At 37.1% G+C, this 26,849-nt stretch overlaps 1 long non-coding RNA gene across 2 annotated transcripts in view; it reads right to left on the bottom strand.

Moving 5' to 3' along the window:
- Positions 1 to 2,252: 2,252 nt before the first annotated feature.
- The window catches only part of LOC139359212 (uncharacterized), a 56,216-nt gene continuing 31,619 nt past the window's right edge, over positions 2,253 to 26,849 (bottom strand). For both annotated transcript variants that reach the window (XR_011615124.1, XR_011615123.1), the window contains 2 exons: positions 12,542 to 12,636; positions 2,253 to 3,675 (listed from right to left, as the gene is read on the bottom strand). This is a non-coding gene — a long non-coding RNA (uncharacterized lncRNA). The remainder of the gene's footprint in view (positions 3,676 to 12,541; positions 12,637 to 26,849) is intronic.

Below are 26,849 nucleotides of genomic sequence, written 5' to 3'. Positions count from 1 at the left end.
CACACAACCTTATGCAATTTTTCCAAACAAATGTAAGGAAACAGGACATGAATGGAAAGGAAAAGTCTATTGTGGTGTTCTAGGATACACATGTATTTTCACAGAAATGAAATTAGGAAAATCTCAAGCACAGACAAAATATGTTACTGTGGAAACCCAATCCATGAGTTTTCAAAATGATCAACATTATAATCAGTGATATAATTTTATCTTGTCAAGAATTTTAGATTGCTTATTTTGGTAGTATAGATAATGGTATTAAATTCCTCCTAATCTCTGTCTTCTTGAGTTCTTGTCACATAACATCAAAAACCAAGAAAAACAATGCAATTTAGAATCTTATATATTGTTATATTTGCTACATGATATCTGATTGTCCTGCAGTTATCTGAAAAATAAATTTTTTAAAGTAAGAATTATTTTGGGTGGAGGAGCAGAGTGAGGAAGTGTGTATAAGACTTGGGGGTGTATAGCAAAAACACATATTACCATTGATCAACATACCCTGTCCTGAAATAGCTTGTTAAAACCTATCAACCAGTGTAGCTTGGTTTTCATGTTATGAAATTAACTTTACCTCTATTTTAATTAGCAAGTTTGAATAACAACAGCACTACCAAAATGTAGAATTAAAAAGAAAACACACACACATAAAAATCTGGAAATCGGAATCAATAAATTGAAAAAATTTTAAATTTAAAAAATTTGTTATAAAAAGTATTTCTATGGTAGTAGCAATATTTTTTCCCCAACACATGGGTTTGTATCTGTGACATGTATTCCATATGCATTTTCCTTGCTTTTAAAATTGGCATCACTACTTCCTTTGTACTTTTGGTTTATACTTTTTTTCGGTGTGTGTGTTTTCACAAAGCAGTGCTTCCTCATTAGCCTGCTTTAGGAACTTATAATGGACAAGTTTTCGTACCTACGACATTGTTAAGCACCTGATGTGAAAATCATCAGTCTGTTTGAAGGCAAGAAGCCCTGCTGAAATGCTTTCCCAAGATTTCTAACAAGGCACAGCTACATGATTAGACCTGTAACTGTATATGGTGGTAGTTGGTATGAAGTAACAAAGCATGGCCCCGGATAAAAAGACACATGCAATTTAAGCAACCTTTTCTAATAGCTTTATAATAAAATCTCTTTGTATTGAGAGATTAGGTTTGAAATATAATTTTCACAAAGTTGCCACAGAATCGGAGTAAAGTACATTCTTTAAACCCTTTACATTCTGTTCCCATGCTTCTCAGTATTGTTTCAGTATAGAGGTGAAACTGTATTCCTTGGTGTGCAGTTTAAAGTCAAGAGCAGCAATATTTAGCACATGCTTGGGCAACCTTGTTTGAAATCCATGCCGCCCCTCTCTGGTGTTCTGATGTGCCTTCAGGGGATGCTTGCCTGTTTGTAGTTTGTTTTCTTTTGTTTAAGGTTTCAGCTACTGCATTGACTAATGATTATATAGCAGTAAACTCTCATCCCTGCTAAATTCAGTAGTGATGCCTCAAAAGCATTTTTCCCTTGTGTGACATAAAACAATAAAAGAACTAGACAAACCCCTTTTGAGGAAGAATAATCCTTTGTTTAAAGAAAAAGAAAGAAAAGGCATTTCCTTGACGCCAGAGGGTGGAGAATTCAAATCAAAGGCTTAGCTAATTGATAAAAAATAAAACAAGTGTTAATCTGACAATGTTTTTACTCAGTTACTATTTGTGGAAAACTGTTAATATAACGTTTTATCTATCCATACCTCTTTAATGATAGCAACTACACAATATATATTTAATACATAATTACTTGATTGACTCCTGCACTTCGATATAATGTCTAAATAATAAATCTGTTTCTTCAGAATGCTGTTACCAGCATAATTTATCAGCAGAATTTTGGTCAGTTATATTTTACATTGATGATAAATAAGTATATCATTTTCCCCCTGCATTTGTTGTTTAATACAAATTAAAACAGTTTATTTTGAAATATAACACACATTACAAATTTGACTTAAAAAAAAGCAATAGATTTACATAAAGCATATGCTTAGCCTTTAGATTTACCAATGCCAAGTCCAAAGAATTTGAACATGCCATTTAATTGTTCTCCCTGCAATTTTTTTAATGAGACTTGTGGCCATGATTCCAAGTGATAAATTCTTCTTGATTTGCCTCCAGTTGTCACTGGCCAAACCTTAGGGAATGAAAGATTAGTTACGGTTGCAAAAGACTTATTATTTTAAACTGGAGAATTTTTAATGTTCTTAACCCAATTAAGCAGAAAGTGAAGAATCTATCAATATTGTTGTCAGTTTATTAGAGGAAAAAAACACCCAAATTTTAATTTAGCTGTAGACGATGTTGAATTTCTGCCTTTAAATTAGAATAGAATAAGATTGTATTAAATTGGAGTTGGCTCTGGTGCCTAAATGTCGCATCCCTAACAGGAAAATTGCCTTGTGATTTAAACAAAGATTTCAATCGATGAGCAGGGTTTCAGCGCTCATCCAATGTTTAATAGCATTTGTCTTTTATCACCCAAGTCCTTGAATAATGTAAGCAAGCCGTACAACACTTTGCATATGCTTGGTCCTGTAATGAGACTAATATGTTTATTCATAACTTAATTTTTTTAACCCCCAATTTTAAAACTCCAAGGGAAAAAAAAAAGTTTCCTTGTTAAGTTTAAGTAATGAATCTAAGAGACCACTTTCAGGCCATAAAATAGTCCAAGTTGGCCCCAAACACAGGTGCTCCCAGTTTGAACATTGTGCCTGGCTTTTCTGCAGAGAAACTAAATGAAAGAGCAACTTCAAACACAGGTGCAAAATCCCGCATCTGTGAGGGACAGCCCGAAACCATGGCTTTCCCCTGACCGTTTTCGGCTTGTAAACCTCATCCTCCATGGAGCACCTGTGTCAGAACCAATCAGGGCTGTGTATAAATGTTATCAACACCTACACATCATTACTTATTCATCAACATCAGCACCAAATATTGATGTAAACATGGGAGGGTGTTTTTTTTTGTTTTTGTTTTTTCCTATGGAGCTGCTCTTGTCTGGAGCTTCAGTCCTTTTACCTGATGGCTGATGGGAAGAGGTAAAATACACAGATAAGAACATTCGGAGTATTTCAGGCTCTAAGTCTGACGATCGTTTGTGTTTGTGTCACTTTTTAATCTTTGCATCTAGTTCCTTTGGTGTGAAAAAACGGAGAGCACACAAAAGGTTCGGACACGTTGACTGCCCAAAGGCCTAATTGCAGTAATTCCATACTTTGTGGCGTACTTTCGCGCAGCCACCTCCTCCCTGGTTGTCTGTTGCCTTCTCGCTGTTTGATTAGCACTCAAAGAACCTACATTTGAAGCTGTGTAAGATTTTGTTTTTCATTAGCAGTAACAAGCAGCAGAAGCAGCAGGATCTGGCTTTCTGGCAAACTCCACAGGCATTTGGGTTGGTGGCTTTGTATTTGCCTCTGGGCCTTTCCTGCACAGGGCTGAGGAGGGGCTACCAGGCTGTTAGGAGCTTTGGAAACCATTTCTTCTTTGACAATTTAAATTTATGTGGTTTTTAATTGTCTGTAAACAAAGCCTTTTACATCTAGCACTAAATCTCCATCCGAGGTCAGCTGGCATCCAAAGGGATGGTTGCTGATTTAGTTTGTCTGCTTTTCTTTTCCTAAAAAAAAAAAAAAACCCTCTCAGTTTATTGTTCTCCAATAGAGATACACAAAACACACAAATCACTTGGCCCCTCCCCCCCCACTTTGAATGAAAAGATAAAAATCCATCTGTTTTTTTATCTGCATGTTTCAAGAGCCAAATCTGTGTCCTTTGTAAAAAATGGCCTCAGCAATACAATGTCCTAGCAAGCAGCTAGGAAAATTGACCAATACTTGGGTCAGCAATGGTTGTAGTTGAGAAACTTTCAGTATAGTTTTGGCTCTAAATGGTCATTAGATCTAGATCATTTAGGCTGTGAATAATTAAGAGATAAAAATGTAGCACAATACGTATATACTGGTTATTTTGGTTCACAGTTAAATTACTAATTACATGAGTTTTAAAAAGAAAAATATTTAAAAATTGGAAAAAAGTAGACTCGTGCAAATGTTTGGTTTCCTATAGATTGTCACACAACTGACTACAGTCTTTCAAAAATATAATTTAAGACACATACAGATAAATATCTGGCTGTCGGTCCCTGGCTCCTGCGAGCTCCAGAAAACCTTGGACACACTTCCTGTTTGCGCATGTTGAGCTCCGGCTGCGGCTCCTCTCCTGCCTGCCTCCTACCTGCAGAGTCAGGGCTGCAGTTCTCCCATTTCTCTAAGAGCCTGCTCTCTGTCTCTGCCATAAGTGAGAGGAAAAAAACATTGGGCCATTACGAATGACGAGAGACATAGAGCTCTTAGGAAAAAGGGAACATAGAACCCACAGAGTTTAAATAAAAGCTGTCACTGCTGAGTGAACCAAATACTCCAACTCTGGCACAGGATCGCTTTTTAAAGCAGCCCTGGCTCAGTGAGGAATAAAGAAGAGCTTTCGAATACTTATTTCTTTGTTTCCTACAGGTCTTCTATTTCTACTTTGAAAAAGAACCAGAAAGCCAAAAATAAATACTTTGGATTTCTTTTTCTAAATCTCTGTCTATATGAGTTATCGCATATGGAAGATTGATTTTATTTTTTCCAAGTCTATTTCCAATGTACAGTGATGCTAGGTAAAACAGAACTTGCCCATGCTTTTAGAAGACAGTGGATTGGTTCCCTACTTTGCGCGTTATAAAGCCTTGGACAAATCAGTTAATTTTTAGGTCCCTTTTTCTCATTCACAAAATGGGAATAATCATGTCTACCATGAGGGAATGAAATATAAATTAAGATAATTTGAAAAACGATTTTTTACATTGCCTAACACATAGTTACACCAAAGATATTTTTGGCCAAGGAACAATTTGAAAACAAAACAGTAGAAAGGAAAGAAAAAAAGAAATTAAAACACTCAAGTAAATAATATTCTGAGAGGGAGTCTCAAAAATAAAAAACTGGGAAGTAAGTTAAGATTAGAAAAAGTCAGGAACTAAAATAAAAACTGCATGTCATGCCATTGCAGGTTTAGATAAAGTGAATGAAATTTGATGTTTTAAAAATAGTTTGTGGCCAGAGGCAGTGGCTCACACCTGTAACCCCAGCATTTTGAGAGGCCAAGGCGATTACTTGAGGCCAGGAGTTTGAGAACAGCATGGGCAACAAAGGGAAACCTCTGTCTCTACAAAAAGTAAGAAAGTAAAAAAAAAAAAAAGCCAGGCATGGTGGTGCATGGCATGCACCTGTAGTCCCAGCTACTCAGGAAGCTGAGGCAGGAGGATCACATGAGCCTAGGAATTTGAGTTTGCTGTGAGCTATTGCACTCCAGTCTGGGTGACAGAGTGAGACACCCTGTCTCTAAATGAATAAAGCTCATTATGGAGAACAGATGCTTGAAACGAAATAGATTGCCCTGCTGATGCAGGGATGAAGTTTGAAGCATGAAAATTGTAGTAAACAGAAGCTAAAAGGTTTAACAGCTCTGGTCACCCTGAAGACAGTGGGCTGCAGTTCCTACCAGTGTGGTTCTCGCAGTGTCTTTGGGGAGGGCCTACGTCTTCTCCACAGATTCTTGCCATCTGTCAGTCATCCTTGCTGGTTCTTGAAAAGCTCCATTTTGTGAGTTTAGATCCAAATCAAGCAAGTCAGGGGCTCAGCTAACTTTGAGTTCATGGACTTTAGTTTAACTGATCTGCAGCAAATTCATTCTAGCTAGAATTTCAAGTTCATTCAGAACTTATAATGGTATATAAATGGTAGCATATAATGGTAGAAAAATTATGGGGCTACAATTCATAGCCATGAATTATCTCCAGAGCTGACATTCTCAACTCTGAATTTTGTCTCCTTCAACCATCCTGCCTCTCTTTCTTTGACCAGATTTAATAGGCAAATTGATTTTTATCTTTTTTGTTCTCTCTCTGGGATTCTGTCTTTTGACTTTTTCTTCAGAAAATTCCAAGCAAACAAAAACAAAAGAATGGTATAACAAACCCTGTATATGCATCAATCTTAGATTATCTTTACTTTCACCTGATCAATCATAGTTATCTTACAGATAAACCCTGAATTTATATCTCCCTGCTGATCTGAGTATTTGATTGTGGCATTCTTGATATTTTTACTGTACTCCAACAACCATGGTGGTTCAGAAGGACTGATCGAAGGATTTTTCTATGATGCTTTACCTCTAAGCCATAAATTATCAATCATATGATCCTAGGGCTTCCCATCTGTTGAAAACTGTAGTGCAATACACAGACAGATCAGCATGTTAATTGCAAAAGGCAGACTCTTAATGAATGCTTTTTAATGAATTAATTAAATGAAACAGGGTGAAGTACTTAAAAAATTGTGACATAGAATAAAGAAGACATAGGTATGCTCTTAATTTTTGTAGTGAGGATAAAAGAGTTTGCACTTTTTCTTTCGTGCACCAGGGGATTTTCTAAAGAAGTTTTCTCATCTTAGGGAAAGATAAAGTTGTCCATAACCTGTTCCTATAGAATAAGACTCCCAAGAGGAGGATTTTTCATGGCAGCATTTGTTAAAGTGTTGATAAGGAAGGGTTGGGAAGGGTTCTACTAGACTTTGATTTAGGAGGGATAAAATACTGATGGGAAATAACATGAGTGAAATTATACAGCAGGCATGAACTTGCAAAAGCACTGCCTTTGAAGTAGCCATCTCTTTCATGTTGTGTTGGTTGCTGTCTGAAGTTTGATCATTCCCTTCCCGCCCCTCCCCCTCCCCCTCCCCTCCCCCTCCCCCTCCCCTCCCCCTCCCCCTCCCCTCCCCCTCCCCTCCCCCTCCCCCCTCCCCCTCCCCTCCCCCTCCCCTCCCCCTCCCCTCCCCCTCCCCTCCCCCTCCCCCTCCCCTCCCCCTCCCCCTCCCCTCCCCCTCCCCCTCCCCTCCCCCTCCCCCTCCCCCTCCCCCTCCCCCTCCCCTCCCCCTCCCCCTCCCCTCCCCCTCCCCCTCCCCCTCCCCTCCACCTCCCCCTCCCCTCCACCTCCCCCTCCCCTCCACCTCCCCCCTCTCCCTCCCCTCCCCCTCCCCCCCACTCCCCCTCCCCTCCACTCCCCCTCCCCCCTCGCCTCCCCCCTCACCTCCCCCTCACCTCCCCTCCCCCTCCCCCCTCACCTCCCCTCCCCCTCCCCCTCACCTCCCCCTCGCCTCCCCCCTCCCTCCCCCTCCCTCCCCTCCCTCCCTTCCCCTCCCCTCCCCTCCCTTCCCCTCCCCTCCCCTTCCCTTCCTCTGATGAGTATTTTCAGTTCTCTTCAGACCCTATACATTAACCTTGGAAATCCCACTCACTCTGATGGACTAAATTAACCAATATATGGAGATGATTCTTAAATGTCTAATTCCAGCCCTACCTTTTTCTTATCTCCAGACACATTAATTCAACTGCCTTTTGGAAATTGCCACTTAGATGTTCTCACAGTTTTCTCAAACCTAGGATGTCTGAAATAGAATTCATCATCTTCCCATTAACCACTCTTCCTGCCATTTTTCCTACCGTACAAGATGACGTGCCCCAATTGCCTAAGCTAAAAACCTGGACTCCTCATTGTCTCTTCTTCTCCATTTGCCATTAATCACCATGTCCTGTTGAATCAGCTTTCTAAATATATCTCCAATCTGTCACCTCTCTTCATCCTCACTACCGCGCATACCAGGCCTCCATCATCGCAGTATTAGAGAGTACTGTTAGAGTTTTCTAACGACATCTTTCTCTAGTCTTGCTTCCCTCCACTTCTTGCTCCTTCCCAGCACAGTGTCACTATAAAATGCAAATCTGCCTGTATATGGCCTTCTTAAAACTCTTCACAGAGTCCACATTAACAAAGTCTAAACTTTTCAGCTTAGCAAATCACTCTAAGGCCTTCTTCCTGTATGTTTCCTTGCACCCTGGATTTCAGACATATTAATCTGTTTGTAGCTCCCAACACACACAGATGGTTCCTCAGCTTTGTACTTTTGCTCTTAATCTTCCTTCTAAAATGAAGCCTTTAGCTTTTCTCCTTCTTCATACCCCTATGAATGACAGCCGACTTATCCTTCAAGACTTTCCAGGTTCAGCTCAAGGGGTCCTTCCTCTGTAAAGCCTTTCCTGAACCACTCCAGTAGTTTCTACCTTGAAATTTGGTCAAGGGTAGAATTGAACATGTGCTCTACTGTATTCATTAGAACCTAAAACACATCTAACTTTTATTTTGCTGACATTTTAATATATCCATACCTATTTATGAACAGTGTTTTGTTTCTTCTACACCCAACACCGTTTCTGGCATAGAGTATACTAAAAATATATTTTGGTTGTTTGCTTGATGGACAGATTGAATAAATGAATGTGTACTCCTGACTAATTTTCTCTTATTATGAATAGGTTCTTATATTTTGTTTCCTTTTCATTATTGAGTCTTTCCTATGTCTTTACTGCTAGATGCTGTTATGGAATTAACAATTTATATAGAATATTTATCTTGTTTTAGGTTGCTTCCTATTCTTTCTAATCACTGCCCCCCCCCACCCACCCCAGATTTATTTACTTCAATTTGTTTATGTAGATAACACCTCAAACATGTTAGAATTTAAATCTTTAAAACAATTACTACAATACTTTTTAAGGGAATTCTTACAGTTTTTGTTATTATCATCTTTAAAATATCTTTCATCTTATTTAGAAACCATTACCTCTTGCCAATTACAATAAATTTGTGGAGAGAGTCAACCTCTTATCACTTCTAATTTGGTAATTTCACTTGGTTCCTTTGGGCACTGTTATTAGAAACTGATATGAGATGAGATTTGGTGGATTTGATTGCTTACTTCAAGATGGAATCTTCTTTACTCTTTATGTTGGAAATTTTATTCAGAATGTATTGAGAGCTGAAGGTTTTCTGGGCTCTTAGTAGGCAGGAGTACATCATGAATAAGCAGAGCTGCTTACCTGAAGGAGTTTATACTACTGAAGGAAGAGAAGACAGTTAGAGAGCTGTAACACTGAGATGGGATAAACGCTAGGAGAAAAAGACAACGTGCTGTGGGAGGAGAGAACAGAGACATTTCCAGTAAGGAGATCTAAGGAAAGCTTCATGGAAGAAGGGAGCTTGCAAACTGAGCTTTGAAAATTGACTAGGATTTTAACAGGTGATGATTGGGAGAGGACATTACACACTGGGAAATATGTGTGTTTGATTGAGGTAGAGAAAATATGTAAGGTATGGGGAACAGGGGTACAGAGTAGCCAGAGGGTGGGGTGGCAGTCCTACCGGACGGTGAAAACTGGAATGATGGCCATATTAAGGAAGCCCTTAAATACCTCACCATCAACCGAGGCCCACTAGGGGCTTTTGAGTAGGGCAGTGAACCTTCTTTCCTTTTGTTATTATCTACCTACAGCAGCATATCATGTCCCCCATATCTTTTATGCTTTGCATTTGCAAAGAAATTGCCAGGCTATCACTTCTGTTTAAAGACCTTCTTCTCTAACCACACTAAATTATGCTAATTTTTCCTTACTCAATCTTTTGACATAATGTTTTGCTATTCAAACTTCAGCCACACTTTGTTGTTGTTGTTGCTTTTGGGACACTGTTATTAGGAACTAGCTGATTTGGAGTAAAGATTGTTCTGCAATTATATTCACTGTAAGAAAGGATTCTTATCAAAACTTTCTAGCTCACTACATGTCATTTGATTTAAATATTATAATCTCTACTTAATATCTGTTGTGTCATATGAATGATGCACTCCAAGAAATGTTCTCTTGGGAATGTCATCTTGCTTCTTTTATCTTACTCTTTTTAAATTAAAGATTTAGATTTCATTCACTTTTTGGGGCGTACAGTACAAGTCCTGTCAGACATACATATCGTGACTCTTTCCTCCTGGTTTATGTCTTGCTGTTTAACTTTCTAAGCTGCTTTATTCAGATATGATCTATATGCCATAACTTCATCCATTTCAATTGTCCAATTTAGTAGACTTTAGTATATTTACAGAGTTGTATAACTATCATAATATAATTTTGGAATATTTACATTTCTCTAGAAAAAGACATCTTGTGCCTAATTACAGTTATTTCCCATTTTTTTCTCCCAGTCCTTGGCAACCACTGATCTACTTAGTTTCTCTTATTATTTGCTTTTTTGGACACTTTATGTAAGGAGTTATACAATATGTGTTCTTCTATGCGTGTGCTTCAGTTAGTAGAATGTTTTTGAGGGTTATCCAGCTTGTAATATCTGTTAGTACTTTTCTTTTTTATTGCTGATAAAATTTCATTATATGGATATAACACATTTTATTTATCTGTTTGTCAGTTGATGGACATTTAGGTCATTTACATTTTTTGGCTATTGTGAATAATGCTGCTATGAATACTTGTGTACAAGGTTTTGTGTGGACTTATTTTCATTTATTCTGAGCAGATTCCTAAGAGTGAAATTGGTAGGTGGTATGATAAATTTATGTTTGACCCTTTAAGAAAGTGCCAAAATGTTCTCCAAAGTAGCTGTACCATCTCAGATTCCTGCAATAAGTATTTGGAGGTTCTAGTTTCTCTGCATTCTTGTCAATACTTGTTATTGTGTGTCTTTCTGATTATAGCCATTTTAATTAGTGTGATGGTATCTTATTGCAATTTTGATTTGCGTTTCCCTAATGATTAGTGATGTGGAGAATGTTTTCATACGCTTTTGGTCTTTTGTATATTCTCTGAATAAATGCTAATTCAGATACTTTGACCATTTGTATTGACTTATGTGTCTTTTTGAGATGGAAGAGTTTTACATATGTTCTAGATATGAATCCCTTATCAGATATGTGCTTTGCAAATATTCTCCCACATTCTGTGGGTTATCTTTTCACTCTCTTGATAGTGTCTTTTGAAATACAAATTTTAAAAATTTTGACAAAAGTTAAGCTGTTCATTTTTTTTCTTTTATTGCTGTGCTTTCAGAGTTCACCCACTTTTTCTGAGGTGTGGGTCAGATTAACTTACAAAAACTCTATTTGCTACGTTTATGATTACATAACAAATGGAGGCCGCTTTCACCTTAATTGCAGGGTGAGACTGGGCCTGCTTACCCTGAAGCACAGTTGATTTACTGTGGATATCCTGAAATCACAGCAGTGAATTAGAAACTACTTTCAGCTTTGGGGATTCACTGCCTTCACAAACTTCTCCTTCTTCCTCTTGCCATCCTGCTCTTATCCTTGAAGTAGTAAGCACTCTCTGTCCTGAGAGCTCCAACACACATCATCTGCTTGCCTCCTGAGGGATCTAGGCCAGATAATCATTTGTTGTTAAAACCTGTCCTGTGCTTTGTAGGATGTTTGGCAACATCTCTGGTCTCTACTACAACATGTATTAGTGTTCTCCTGGCTGTAACCACCTAAAATGTATCAGTCATTGCAAATGTTCAGGGAAGTGGGGGTGGAGGTGGAGAGAAAGCAGGAAGGGAGGAAATCACCCCCTACTGAGAACTACTGCTTTTATCATCCACAGTATATTCCAAGATAATCCATGAGCCTGGTATTGTTGGAAACAGACTATTCCAAACCTGCTCTCCTTGACTTTGTCCAGGTCTCCAGAACTCAAAGCAGCATAACTAAGTTATAAAAGAGTTTGGACTGGGAGCCAGAAGACCTGGGTTCTATTCTTTGCATCTGCATCTTACTTGCTTTCTTTGACCAAATTACTTAATCTTACTGTAATTTAACCTTCTCATTGAGAAAATGAGGTTTGGGATGTCAACTATTTCTCCTTTAAGGCAATGGTTCTCAGTCAGGGGTGATTTCCTCCCTCCCCACTTTCTCTCCCCTTCCACCCCCACTTCCCTGAACATTTGCACTATCTGATACATTTTAGGTTGTTACAGCAAAGAGAACACCAATACATGTACTGGTAGAGACCAGAGATGTTACTAAACATCCTACAAAGCACAGGACAGGTTTTAACAACAAATGATTATCTGGCCCCAGTTGTTAAAAGTGTTGAGCTTGAGAAATCCTATTTTAGAGTATAGTTTTTGTTACCGTTTTGTTAGAAAAATTTCCTATCTTGTTTTATCCAAGTACTTCCTTTCTTTCAAAGTTCAGCTGTACAGCGGGGCCTTCTTTGTCCTTCCTAGTTCATAATAGTTATTTTTTAAATTTTCTGAATTCCTATGGCACTTATTATCCTATTAATAAGTGTAATGTAATATATATTACACTATGTAATGCAGTATAGCAATAAAAAATTATACACAATGTTTTAAACCATAGAAAGTATATATTTATAGGCTAATCAATTAAATATCATAATTTATAAGATTTTCACTTTTGTCATCAAACTAATTGTGGACATTGTGAACTTTCTTTATCTCAGCTGGTCTCTTGAGGTACATGCATCCCTGCTACTCACAGCTAACAATAACGTAGAGGCTAAAGATTTTGCCAACTTACATGTAACGATTATTTGAGGATCTTTCCCTGGCCCAGTCCACTCCATGCTCTTCACTAGAGGGCCAATCCCTCAAGGAAAGTCTCAGATGGTTCCACTTCGGAGAAAAGAAAACCTGCTCCGGCTCTTCTAGAAACAAGTCAGCCAAACAAATGAGGGCGGGGCCTGGGTAGGGATTTTGTGCAGGACGGCTCATTGTCTGTGCAGGGAATCTATTTTCTAAAATAAATTTCCTCACACTTTCCCTCTGTATAGCAATCTGTTCAAGCATCTCTCTGTTTCTCCACCATATCATGTGGGTTGTGAATTATTATTTTTACAAGAATATGAGCCAGCTTAAGAAACACAATCTAAAGTCCATCATTGGAGTCATTTGTGAAAACATTAAACAACACCAGGTGCAGGGCTGACCCCTTGAGGACCGCTATTCAATATGCCCCCAAGGCTGAAATTTAACCATTGATGACTTCTCAGTAGGGCCCTCTGACCAATATTAAATCAATCAATAGTGTTCTTCCAACTCCACATACTCAGAATCCCACTTCCTGTCTTTGGATCTGACTCCACTTATTAGTTATTCTACTCAGATAGGATAGCTAAAATGTTAAGGTACCTGCAAATGACTTATAAGAATGTGAGTCTATACTCATGTATGATTTTGTGTCAATGACTTACAAAGAGTACAGATTCAATTGCATGAAAGGCATCAGTTGGCTAGTGATATGGTTTGGATGTTTGTCCCCACCCAAATGCCCAGTGTTGGAGGAGGGGCCTGTTGGGGGGTGTTTGGATCGTGGGGATGGAACCCTCATGAACGGCTTTGTACCATGCAGTTCTCGCTATATAAGCTCAGGCTAGATATCATTGTTTAAAGAGCCTGGCACCTCTTCCCCCTCCCACTGTTGCTGCCTCTCACCATGTGATGCACCTGCTCCTCCTTTGCTTTCCACCTGATTATAAGGTTCCTGAGGCCTTACCAGAAGCCAAGCAAATGTTGGTGCCATGCTTATACAGCCTGCAGAACTGTGAGCCAAAATAAGTCTCTTCTTTAGAAATTACCCAGCTTCAGGTATTCCTTTATAGCAAAGCAAGTGGACTAACACAGCTGTCAAATATTTAAAAAATGACTTTTCAGTTGTTATTTTACCTTAATGGGTTACTGAAACAATCTCTGTCTCCTCCTGTTTGTGAAATCTTCGTTCCTAATTGTCTTCATTAAGCCTTAACTCAACAATATGGACTCTGTGCGTGGGTCACGGCGGGGTAGTGGGGGCATGGAAAAGGGTTAATCTGTTCAATTAGTATTAGATTTTACATTGTATTCTCTCTGTAGAATATTCACTACTTAATTTTATAATTTTACCAAATAAATCCAACCAGGAGACTTTCCACTTTATTTATTTTATTTTATTTATTTTTGAGACAGAGTCTCGCTCTGTCGTCCAGTCTGGAGTGCAGTGGCGCGATCTCGGCTCACTGCAACTTCCGCCTCCCGGGTTCGTGACATTCTCCTGCCTCAGCCTCCCGAGTAGCTGGGACCACAGGCGCCCGCCACCATGCCTGGCTAATTTTTAAAATATTTTTAGTAGAGACGGGGTTTCACTGTGTTAGCCAGGATGGTCTCGATCTCCTGATCTTGTGATCCGCCTGCCTCGGCCTCCCAAAGTGCTGGGATTAGAGGCGTGAGCCACTGTGCCCAGCCTACTTTATTTATTAATATACTTATAATTCGATAAAATATTTTTAGAAATAAGTCAATAGACTTCATATTTGGAGGAGTTTGTTTGTTTGTTTGTTTGTTTGTTTTGAGACGGAGTCTCGCTCTGTCGCCCAGGCTGGAGTGCAGTGGTGCCATCTCGGCTCACTGCAAGCTCCGCCTCCCGGGTTCACGCCATTCTCCTGCCTCAGCCTCCCGAGTAGCTGGGACAACAGGCGCCCGACACCACGCCCAGCTAATTTTTTGGATTTTTAGTAGAGAAGGGGTTTCACCGTGTTAGCCAGGATGGTCTCGATCTCCTGACCTCGTGATCCTCCCACCTCGGCCTCCCAAAGTGCTGGGATTACAGGCATGAGCAGTTTTAAGTTTATAGAAGAGTTGAACAGAAAGGACAGAGAATTCCTATAATGCTCTCCTTCCCTGCTTCCCCCCAGTGTCCCCTATTACTAACATCTTGCATTGGTGTGGTACCACAGATAAACCGATACTTATTATTACTAATGAACACCCATAGTTTACATTAATGTTCACTTTTTGTGTTATACAGTTCTGTGAATTTTGCAAATGCATAAAGTTCTGTATCTAATATTATGGTGTCAGACAGAATAGAGGCATATGAAGGCATGTTCAGTAGGGTTTGGTTTCAGGACACTGAAATAAAGTGAGTATCTCAAGCAAGTCACAAAAAATGTTTTGGTTTCTTAGCACATATAAATATTACATTTACATGATACTGTGGTCTATTAAGTGTGAAATAGCATTATGTCTAAAAATGTGCAAAACTTATTTTAAAATACTTAATTGCTAAAAAATGCTAACAATCATTTGAGTCTTTAGCGAGTCATAGCCTTTTATGCTGGTGGAGGGTCCTGCCTGGATGTTAATGGCTGCCCACCAATCAGGATGGTGGTTGGGGTGGCTGTGGCAATTTCTTGCTGAAGGTTGGGGTGGCTGTGGCAATTTCTTAAAATAATATAACCATGAGGTTTGCTGCACTGATTAACTCTTTCTTTCATGAAAGATTTCTCTGTAGCATGTGATGCTATTTTATGGCATTTTAGCCACAGTAGAACTTCTTCCAAAATCGTCTTAAACCCTGCTGCTGCTTTATCAACTAAGTTTATATATATTTTAAATCTTTTGTTGTAATTTCAATACTGCTCACAGCATTTTCTCCAGGAGTAGATTCTATCTCAAGAAAAACCACTTTCCTCGCTCATTTATAAGAAGCATCTCCTAATTTAAGTTTTGTCATGATATTTCAGCCACATTCAGTTCCATCTTCAAAGCATCACTTCAAATTCTACTTCTCTTGCTGTTTCCACCACATCTGCAATTACTTCCTCCACTGAAGTCTTGAACCCCTCAGTCATTCATGAGGGTTGGAATCAAGTTCTTCCAAGCTCCTGTTAATGTTGACATTTTGACTTCCCCTCATGAATCATGAATGTTCTTAATGGCATCTAGAATGGTGACTCCTTTCTAGAAGGTTTTCAATTTACTTTGCCCAGATTTATCAGAGAAAGTACTATCCATGGCAGCTATAGCTTACAAAATTCTTAAATAAGACTTAAAAGTGGATTTTTTTTCTTAATCCACAGGCTGAAGAATGGATGTTATGTTAGCAGATATGAAAAACCCATCAATTTCCTTGCACATCTCCATCAGAGGTCTTGGATGATCAGTTGCATTGTGAATGAGCAAAGATATTTTGAAAATAATATTTTTTCTGAGAAATAGGTTTCAACAGTGGGCGGCTTCAATATTCAGTAAACCATGCTGTAAACAGATGTGCTGTTATCCAGGCTTTGTTATTCCATTTATAGAGCACAGGCAGAGTAGATTTAGCATAATTCCCAAGGGTCCCAGGATTTTCAGAATGGGAAATTGGCTTCAACTTAAAGTCACCTGCAGCATTAGCCCCTAACAAGAGAGTCAACCTGTCCTTTGAAGCTCTGAAACCACGTTTTGACTTTTTCTCTCCAGCTATAAAAGTCCTAGACGGAATCTGCTTCCAAGAGATGGCTGTTTAATCTACATCAAAAATCTGTTGTTTAGTGTAGCCACCTTCATCAATGATCTTATCTAGATCTGAATAACTTGCTGGAGCTTCTACATTCAGCACTTGCTGCTTCACATTGTGCTTTTGTGTTTTTGAAGACGGCTTCTTTTCCTAAACCTCAGGAACGAATCTCTGCTAGCTTCCAACTTTTCTTCTGCAACTCCTTACCGCTTTCAGCCTTCATAGAATTGATGAGAGTTAGGTCGTTGCTGTGGATTGGACTTTACCTTAAGGGAATGCTGTGGCTGGTTTGTTCTTCCATTCCAACTATTAAATTTTCTCTAAATCAGCAATAAGGCTGTTTTCTTTTTTTCTTTCTTTTTTAATTATTGGTGTGTTCAGTGCAGTAGTGCTCTAAATTTTTTCAAGAACTTTTTATTTGCATTCACAACTTGGCTAATTGGTGCAAGAGGCCTAGCTTTCAGCCTGTCTCAGCTTTTGATATGCTTTCCTTACTAAGCTTAATTATTTCTAACTTTGATTTTAAGTGAGAGATTTGCAACTCATCTTTCACTTGAACACTTAGAGGCCATTTTAGAATTATTAATTGGCGTAATTCCAATACTGTCATCTGTCAGAGAATAGGGAGACCCAAGGAGAAGGAGTGAGATGGTAGAAGGGCTTATTGGTGGAGCAGTCAGATCGCACAAAACATTTATCAGTTAAGTTTATGGTTTTATGTGGGGATGGTCCATGGCATCCCAAGACTGTTACAATAGTAACATCAAATATCACTGATTACAGATCACCATAACACATATACTAATAATGAAAACATTTACAATATTGTGAGAATTACCAAAAAGTAACAGAGCCATGAAGTGAGCATGCTGTTGGAAAATGGCACCTATAGATGCTTGAGGCAGGGTTACCACAAACCTTCAATTTGTAAAAAGCACGGTATCTACAAAACGCCATAAAGCAGAGTGCCACAAAATAAGGAATGCCTGTAATTCCAGTATCCTAAAAAATCCCCTGTGCTCCCTACTCACCACCCCATTTCCTGGCCACCACTGATCTTTTTATTCTCTCCATAGTTTCGCCTTTTCCAGAATGCCATGTGGTTAGAGTCACACAGTATGTAGCTTTTTCAGACTGACTGCCTCTGTTTTTTTGTTTGTTTTTGTTTTTTGACACAGGATCTGGCTGTGTTGTCAGGCTGGAGCGCAGTGGCACAATCTCAGCTGGTTCACTGCAACCTCCACATGCTTGGCTCAAGCCATCATCCTACCTCAGCATTCTGAGTAGCTGAGAAGTGCACACCTTCAACGCCAGGCTATTTTTTTTTTTTTTTTTTTTTTTTTTTTTTTTTTTTTGGAGAGACACGGTTTCCCCATGTTGCTCAGGCTGGCCTCAAACTCCTGAGCTCTAGTGAGCCACCTTTCAGCCCCCCAAAGTGCTAGGACTACATAACAATATCCATTTAAGATTCCTTCTCTCTTTGTGGTGCAAAATAATATTCCATCTGTGGTGCATAGATGTACCACAGTTTGCTTATTCAGGTTTTGAAGGATGTCTTAGTTGCTGCCAGTTTGGGACAATTATGAATAAAGCTAATATAAGCATTCTTGTGCAAATTTTTGTGTGGATATAGGTTTTCAGTTCACTTGGGTAAAGATCTAGTGGTGCGATTGTCAGATTATGTGGTAAGAATACATTTAGCTTTGTAAGAAGGTGCCCAATTGTCTTTCAAAGAGGCTGCACCATTTTGCATTCCCACCAGCAGTGGATAAGAGTTCTTGGTGCTCCACATCCTTCTCAGGATTTGGTGATGCAAGTGTTTTGGATAGTAGTCACTGTATTAAGTGTGCAGAGACATTTCATTGTTGTTTTAATTTGCAATTCCCTAATGAAATATGATGTTAACCATCTGTATTAGTCCGTTTTCACACCAATAAAGACATACCCAAGACTGGGTAATTTGTTTTTTTATTTTTTATTTATCTTTTATTATTTATTTATTTGTTTTTGAGACGGAGTCTTGCTCTATCACCCAAGCTGGAGTGCAGTGGTGTGATCTTGGCTCACTGTAACCTCTGCCTCCCGGTTTCAAGTGATTCTCCAGCCTCAGCCTCCTGAGTAGCTGGGATTACAGGTATGTGCCACCGTGCCCAACTAGTTTTTGTATCTTTTAGTAGAGATGGGGTTTTGCCATGTTGGCCGGGCTGGTCTCAAACTCCTGACCTCAGGTGATCCAGAGACTGGGTAATTTATAAAGAAAAAGAGGTTTAAGGGACTCACAGTTCCACATAGATGGGGAGCCCTCACAATCACGGCAGAAGTTAAAAGTCACCTCTTACATGGCAGCAGGCAAGAGAGAATGAGAGCCAAGCAAAAGGAGAAACCCCTAACAAAACCGTCAGATCTCGTGAGACTCATTCACTACCATGAGCACACAACTATGGGGGAAACCACCCGCATGATTCAGTTATCTCCCACCATGTCCCTCCCACAGCACATGGGAATTATGGGAGCTACAATTCAAGAAGAGACTCAGGTGGAGACACAGCCAAATCATATCAGCATCTTTTCTTATTCTTATTTGTTATCTGAACATATTTTGTTGGTGAGATGTCTGTTCAGATTTTTTACCGAGTTTGAAATTCAATTATTCATTTTCTTCTATTTTTTAAAAATTTACTTATTTGTTTTAAATGGACAGATAAAATTGTATGCATTTATTGTATACAACATGATGTTTTGAAGGATATATACATTGCGAAATCATTAAATCTCACTAATTAAAACATGTATTACCTAACATAGTTATCATTTTTATTGTAAGGACATTTAAAATATACTCTTTCAGCAAATTTCAACAATACAATACATTGTTATTAACTATAATCACCATGTTGTACAATAGAACTTTTGCACTTATTTCTCCTATCTAATTGTAATTTTCTATCTTTTGAACCATGTCTCCTCAAAATTCTCTGCCCCTAAACACCCTAGTGTCTGGCAACCACCATTCTACTCTCTACTTTTATAAGATCAACTTTTTTAGATCCCACATAAGAGTGAGACCATTATTAGCTTAACATGATTCGTGATGTTAAGCAATTTTCCATATACCAGTTGGCCATTTGTATGTCTGTCTTTGAGAAATGTCTATTTAGGACTTTGTCCATTTTTAATTGGGTGACTTACTGTTATTGAGCTTTTAAAATTCCTTATGTTTTAAATACAGGTATTAATCTTTTATCAGATGTATAGTTTGTAATTTTTTTCTCTCATTCTGTAGGTTTTATCTTTAGTCTGTTGATTGTTTGCTTTGTTGTATAGAAACCTTTTAGTTTGATGAACTCCCATTTGGCTATTGTTTATGTTGCCTGAGGTAATATTCAATAAAAATATTTCCTGGATCACTGTCATGGAGCTTGTATTAGTTGGTTTTCATACTGCTATAAAAAACTTCCCAAGACTGAGTACTTTACAAAGGAAAGAAGTTTAACTAACTCACAGTTCAGCATGGCTGGGGAGGCCTCAAGAAACTTATAATCATGGCAGAAGGTAAAGGGGAAGCAAGTACCTTCTTCATAAGGCAGCAGGAAGGAGAAGTGCCAAGTGAAGAGGGAGGAGCCCCTTATGAAACCATCAGATCTCATGAGAACTCACTCACTATCACGAGAACACCACTGGGGAAACCACCCTCATGATCCAATTACCTCCACCTGCTCTCTCCCTTGACCTGTGGAGATTATGGGAATTATAATTCAGGATGAGATTTGAGTGGAGACACAAAGCCTAAACATATCAGAGATTTTCACCAATGTTTTCTTTTAGTAGTTCATTACATTTACATCTTTAACCCATTTTGAGTTGATTTTTGTATGTGGCTTTAAATTAGGGTCTAATTTTATTCTTCTGCATGTGGATATCCAGTTTTCCCAACACCCCTTATTGGGAAACTGTCTTCCCTATTTTGTGTTCTTGGCACCTTTGCCAAAAATTGGTTGACCATAAATGCATTAATTAATTCATAAGCTTTCTATTCTGTTCCACTGGTCTATGTATCTTTTTATGCCAGTACCATGCTGTATTGGTTACTGTAGTTTTGTTCTCTATTTTAAAGTCAGGTACGTTGGAGTCCTCTAGTTTTGTTCTTTTACTCAAGATTGCTTTGGCCAACATGCTCCTCAGTGACCCAAGGATCAATGAAGAAATTATGAAGGAAATTAAAATATTTCTTGAAACAAATGAAAATGGAAACACAACATATGAGAACCTATGGGATACAGTAAAAACAGTACTAAGTGGGAACTTTTTTTTTTTTTTTTTTTTTTTTTGACACAGAATCTCACCCTGTCGCCCAGGCTGGAGTGCTGTGGTACAATCTTGGCTCACTGTAACCTCCACCTCCTACGTTCAAGTGATTCTCCTGCCTCAGCCCCCCAAGTAGCTGGGACTATAGGCGCATGCCACCACACCTAGCTAATTTTTGCATTTTTAGTAGAGATGGGATTTCACCGTATTGGCCAGGCTGGTCTTGAACTTCTGACCTTGTGATCCGCCCACCTTGGCGTCCCAAAGTGCTGGGATTATAGGCATGAGCCAGTGCTCCTGGCCCTAAGTGGGAATTTTATAGCAATAAACACCTACACCAAAAAAATAGAAAGACTCCAAATAAATAACCTAATGATTCATCTCAAGGAACTAGAAAAGTAATAAAATCATTAGAAGAAAATAAATAATAAAAATCAGAGAATAAATCAAATTGCAACTAAAAATACTGTACAAAGGATCAACAAAATAAAAAGTTTGCTTTTTGAAAGAATAAACAAAATCAACGAACTTAGCTATATTAAGAGAAAAAGAGAAGATTAAATAAGACCAAAAATGAAAAAGGAGGCATTACAATGGATAACACAGAAATAGAAAGGATTGTTAGAGACTATTATGAACAACTATCCACCAGCAAGTTGGAAAACCTAGAATAAATGAATAAATTCCTGGACACATACAACCCACAAAGATTGTACCATGAGGAAATAGAAAACTTGAACAGACCAATTATGAGTAATAAGATTGAATCAGAAATAAAATCTCCCATCAAAGAAAGGTACAGGACCTGATGGAGTCACTGCTGAATTCTACCAAATACTTTAGAAAGAACTAAAGCCATTCTGCTCAAAGTATTTTCAAGAAATGGAAGAAGAGAGAATGCCTCCAAATTAATTCTACAAGGCTTGCATTATCCTGATACCAAAACCAGACAAAGTCATAATAAAAAAATTACCAGCCAATATATCTGATGAACACAGATGCAAAAATTCTCAAAAAAGTACTAGCAAACAGAATTTAACAATACATTAAAAAGATCATTTGCCATGATCAAGTGAGATTCATCTCAGGGATGTAAGGATGGTTCAATTCATGCAAATCAATTAACATGATACATCACATCAAAGATATCAAGGACAACACCATATGATCATTTCAACAGATGCTGAAAAAACATTTGGTAAAAGTCAACATTACTTCACAATTAAAAAAAAAGAAAAAACCTCAACACATTGGGTATAGAAGGAATATACCTCAACATAATAAAGACCATATATGACAACTCCACAGCTAATATCATACTGAATGGGGAAAAGTTGAAAGCCTTTTAACTAAGATCTGGAACAAGTCAAAGATGCCCACTTTCACACTTGTATTCAACATAGTACTGGAAATCCTAACCAGACCAATTAGGCAAGAGAAAAAGGGCATCCAAATAGAAAATTAACATCAAATTATTTTTGTTTGCAATTGACAAGATCTTATGTTTAGACAAAACATAGACTCCACCAAAAATTATCTCAGAACTGATAAATTTAGTAAAATTGTACAGTACAAAATAAAAATACAAAAATTAGGAGCGTCTCTATAAGTTAAGTGCTCAATCTGAAAAGGAAATCAAGAAAGCAATTCCATTGCAACAGCTACAAAAAACAACAACCTAGGAATCAATTTAACCAAAGAAGTAAAAGATCTATACAAGGAAAGCTATAAATTACTGAGGAAAAAAATTGAAAAGGACACAAAAAATGGAAACATATTCCACACTCATGGATTAGAAAAATCAATATTGCTAAAATGTCATTGATTAGAAGAATTAATATTGCTAATATTGTTAAAATGTATTTGGGTATATTTCTGTATACCCAAAGAAATACACAGATTCAATGCAATTTCTGTTAAAATATCGATATTTCTTGCAGAATAGAAAAAACAATCATAACATTTGTATGGAACCACTGAAGACCTCATACTGACAAAGTAGTGCTGAGCAAAAAGAACAATACTAGAGTCATCACACTACCTGGTTTCAAATTATACTATAAAGATATAGCAACCCAAACAGCATGATATTGGCATAAAAAGAGACACATAGGCCAATGAAACAGAATAGAGGACTCAGAAATAAGTCCATGCATTTATAGCCAACTCATTTTAAATGAAGGTGCCAAGAACATATATTGGGGAAAGAAGTCTCTTTAATAAATGCTTCTGGGAAAACTGGATATCCATATGAAGAAGAATGAAACTAGATTTTCATCTTTCACCATGCATAAAAATCAATCAACCAACTCAAAATTGATTAAGTATGTAAATACAGGACCCCAAACTATGAACTAATGGAATAAAATGTTGGAGAGTGTCACAGGACATTGGTCCAGGCAAAGATTTTTGGGGTAAGACCTCAGAAACATAGGCAACAAAAACAAAAATAGGCAAATGGAATTATATCAAGCTAACAAGCTTCTGCCCAGCAAAGGCAACAATGAAAGTAAAGAGACAACCTACAGATAGAAGAAAATATTTGCAAGCTCTTCATTCAGCAGGGAATTAATAACCAGAATATATAAAGAACTCAACCCAATGGCCAAAAAATACATAATCTGATTTTTTAAATGAGCAAAAGACTTGAATAGACATTTCTCAAAAGAAGACATACAAATGGCCAAAAGGCATATGAAAATATCCTCAATATCACTAACCATAAGACATGTGCAAATCGCCACTATAATGATATATCATCTCACCCCAGTTAGAATAGCTATTATCAAAAAAACAAAAAAATAACAAAAGCTGATGAGTATGTGGAGAAAGAGGAATGCTCATAGACCGTTGGTGGAAATGTAAAGTGGTACATTAAATAGAAAACAGCATGGGGTCTTCTGAAAAATTAAATACAGAGGTATCATATGATCCAGCAATTCCACTACTGGTATATATCCAGAGAAAATTAAATCAGTGTACTGAAGAGATATATGCATTCCTATGTTTATTGCAGCACTATTCACAATATCCAAGATATGGAATCAACTTAAGTGTCCATCAAGGGATTACTGGATAAAGAAAGAAAATATGGTATATATACACAATGGAATAATATTCAGTGTTTGACAAGAAGGAAAATAGGTAAAACTGGAGGACATTATGTTAATTGAAATAAACCAGGCACTGAAAGACAAACATCACATGTTCTCATTCATATGTGGGAGGCTAAACACCATGGCCTCCTGGAGGTAGAGAGTAGAATAGTGGCTACCAGAGTCTGAGGAGAGAAGGAGAAAGGAGGGAATGAAGTGAAGTTGGTTAACAGGCATGAAAATACTGTCAGATAGAAGGATTCAATTTCAGGGCTCAATGTTATAGTAGGGAAATTATAGTTAATAATAATTTATTGTATAGTTTAAAAGAGAAGAATTTTAACATTCCCAACACACAAAAAAGAAATGTTTGAGATGATGGATATCCTAATTACCCTAATTTTATTATACATTTTACACATGTATAAAAATGTCACATGTACCCCCAAACATGCATAACTATGATATAAAATTAAAAAATACAAAAGAAGACTGCTTTGGCTCTTCAGGATCTTTTGTGGTACCGTATGAATTTTAGGATTGTTATCTTTCTATAAAGAATGTCTTTGATATTTTGGTAGGGATTGCGTTGAATCTGTAGATTTCTGCGGGTAGTACGGAAACTTAAACAATATTAATTCTTCAATCCATAAGCATGAGGTATCTTTTCATTTATTTGAGTCTTTTTCCATTTCTTTTCTCAAGCCTTCTCTTTTATAGATTTTAGTATAGAAATGTTTCACCTCCTTGGTCAAATTTATTCTTAAGAATTTTATCTTTTTACATATTGCAAATAGAATTAGTGTTTTCTTGATTTCTTTTTCCAATAGTTTGAAGTTAGTGTATAGAACCTCTACTGATATTTTTATATTGACTTTGTATCCCCCTACTTGACTGAATTCATTTATTCTCATAGTTTTTTCATGGAGTGTTTAGGGTTTTCTATATATAAGATCCCTGAAAACTGGGACAATTTAACTTATTCCTTTACAATTTGGATGCCTTTTATTTTTTATCTTGCTTAATTGTTCTGGCTAGGACTTTCAGTACAATGTTGAATAGAAGTGGCCAGAGTAGGCATCCTTATCTTACTCCTGATCTTAGAGGACAAGTTTTCAGTTTTGCACGTTAAATATGATATTAGCTGTGAGACTGCCAATATATCATCTTTATTGTGTCAAGGCACATTTCTTCTATACCTAATTTGTTGAGAGCTTTTTTTCATGAGATGATGTTAAAGTTTGTCAAATGCTTTTTCTACATCTCTTGAAATAATCATTTTTTTCTTCATTCTATTAATATGATGTATCATGTTTATTAATCGGCATAGTTTGGACCATTAATACACCCCTGAGATAAATCTCACTTGATCATGGCGAATGATTTTTCTAATGTGCTGTTGAATTTTGTTTACTAGTATTTTCTCGAGGATTTGTGCATCTATGTTCATTAGTGATATTTTTTCTGTAGTTTTCTTTTTATGTAATTTCCTTTTCTGGCTTTGATATCAAGGTAATGCTAATCTCATGAAGTTAAGTTTAGAGTATTCCTTCTTAAATTTTTTGAGAAGAATTTTAGAAGAATTAGCATTACTTTTTCTTTAAATAGATTTATAATTTAGGTATGAATTGGCTAAATTTAGACATAAGCTATCAAGCCATTTGGTCCTGTGCTTTTCTTAATGAGAGACATTTTATTACTGATTCAAACTCCTTGCTCATTTATTGGTCTGTTTGAATTTTCTATTCATAATTTAATATTGGTAGGTTGCATGTGTCAAATAATTTGTTCACTTCTTCTAGGTTAACTAATATGTTGTCATATAATTATTCATAATAGTGTCTCACGATCTTTTGTATTTCTGTGGTATCAGTTTTAATAACTCCCTTTTCATTTTTTTGTTTTGTTTGAGTCTTCTCTCTTTTCCTCTTAGTCAATCTAGATAAAGGCTTGTCAATTTTGTTTATCTTTTAAAAAAAAAAACCATTTGTTTCATTGATCTTTTGGATTTTTTAAAGTCTGAATTTCATTTATCTGCTCTGATCTTTATTATTTCCTTTCTTCTAATTTTGGAGTTATTTTGCTCTTATCTTTCTAGTTTTTTGAGGTGCAACATTAGATTACTCATTTGAATTTTTCTTCTTTTTTGATGTAAGCATTTATTGCTAGAAACTTCCTTCTTAGAACTGCTGTTGCTGCAGTTCTTATAAGTTTTGATATGTTGTGTTTTATTTTTTTGTCTCAAGATACTTTTTAAATTTTGATTTAATTTCTTGATTAGCCCATTGGTTGTTCAAGAGCAGGATGCCTAACTTTTATGTATTTTGTAAATTTTCTGAAGTTCATAGAAATTATTGATTTCTAGTTTTCTACCATTTTGGTCAGAAAGGAGACTTGATATGATTTTAATATTCTTACACTTGTTAAGACTTGTTTTATGGCCTAACACATCATCTATCCCAGAGAACGCTCCATATGCACTTGAGAAGATGTGTATTCTACAGCTGTTGGACAGAAAGTTCTGTAAATGTCTATTTGGTACATTTGGTCTAACATGTAGTTTAATTTTGAGGGTTTTTAAAAATTGATTTTCTGTCTAGATGATGTGTCCATTGCTGGAAGTGTGTTGTTGAAGCCCCCTACTATTATTATATCTCAGTCTATTTTTTCCTTTCAAATTTTTAATGTTTGCTTTATATACTTTGGTGCTCTAATGTTAGGTGAATATATATTTATAATTTTTATATTATTTCGGTGGATTGACTTATTATTATAGAATGACCTTCTCTGTCTCTTTTCACAATTTTTGATTTAAAGTTTTCTTCACCTAATATAAGTATAGCTATTCCTACTCTTCTTGTTTCAGTTTGAATGGAATATCCTTTTCCATCTCTTCACTCTCAGACTATGTGTGTCCTTACAGATGAGTGAGTTCCTTGTAGGCAGCATGTAATTGGGTCTTTTTTCTTAAATTCATTCAACCACTGTATGTCTCTTGATTGGAGAATTTAATCCACTTACATTTAAGATAATTGCTGATAGGTAAGGACTTACTACTGCCATTTTGCTAACTCTTTTCTAGTTGTTTTGTATATTTTTGTTTCTTCCTCTTTTGCTGTCTTTCTTTGTTGTTAAGTGATTTTCTCAGTGGTATGTTTTGATTCCTTGAT

The sequence above is a fragment of the Macaca nemestrina genome, chromosome 16, assembly GCF_043159975.1.
Source record: "Macaca nemestrina isolate mMacNem1 chromosome 16, mMacNem.hap1, whole genome shotgun sequence".
Taxonomy (NCBI): domain Eukaryota; kingdom Metazoa; phylum Chordata; class Mammalia; order Primates; family Cercopithecidae; genus Macaca; species Macaca nemestrina.
The sequence above is the reverse complement of the archived record's forward strand: the minus strand, read 5'-3'. Positions and strand labels throughout refer to the sequence as shown.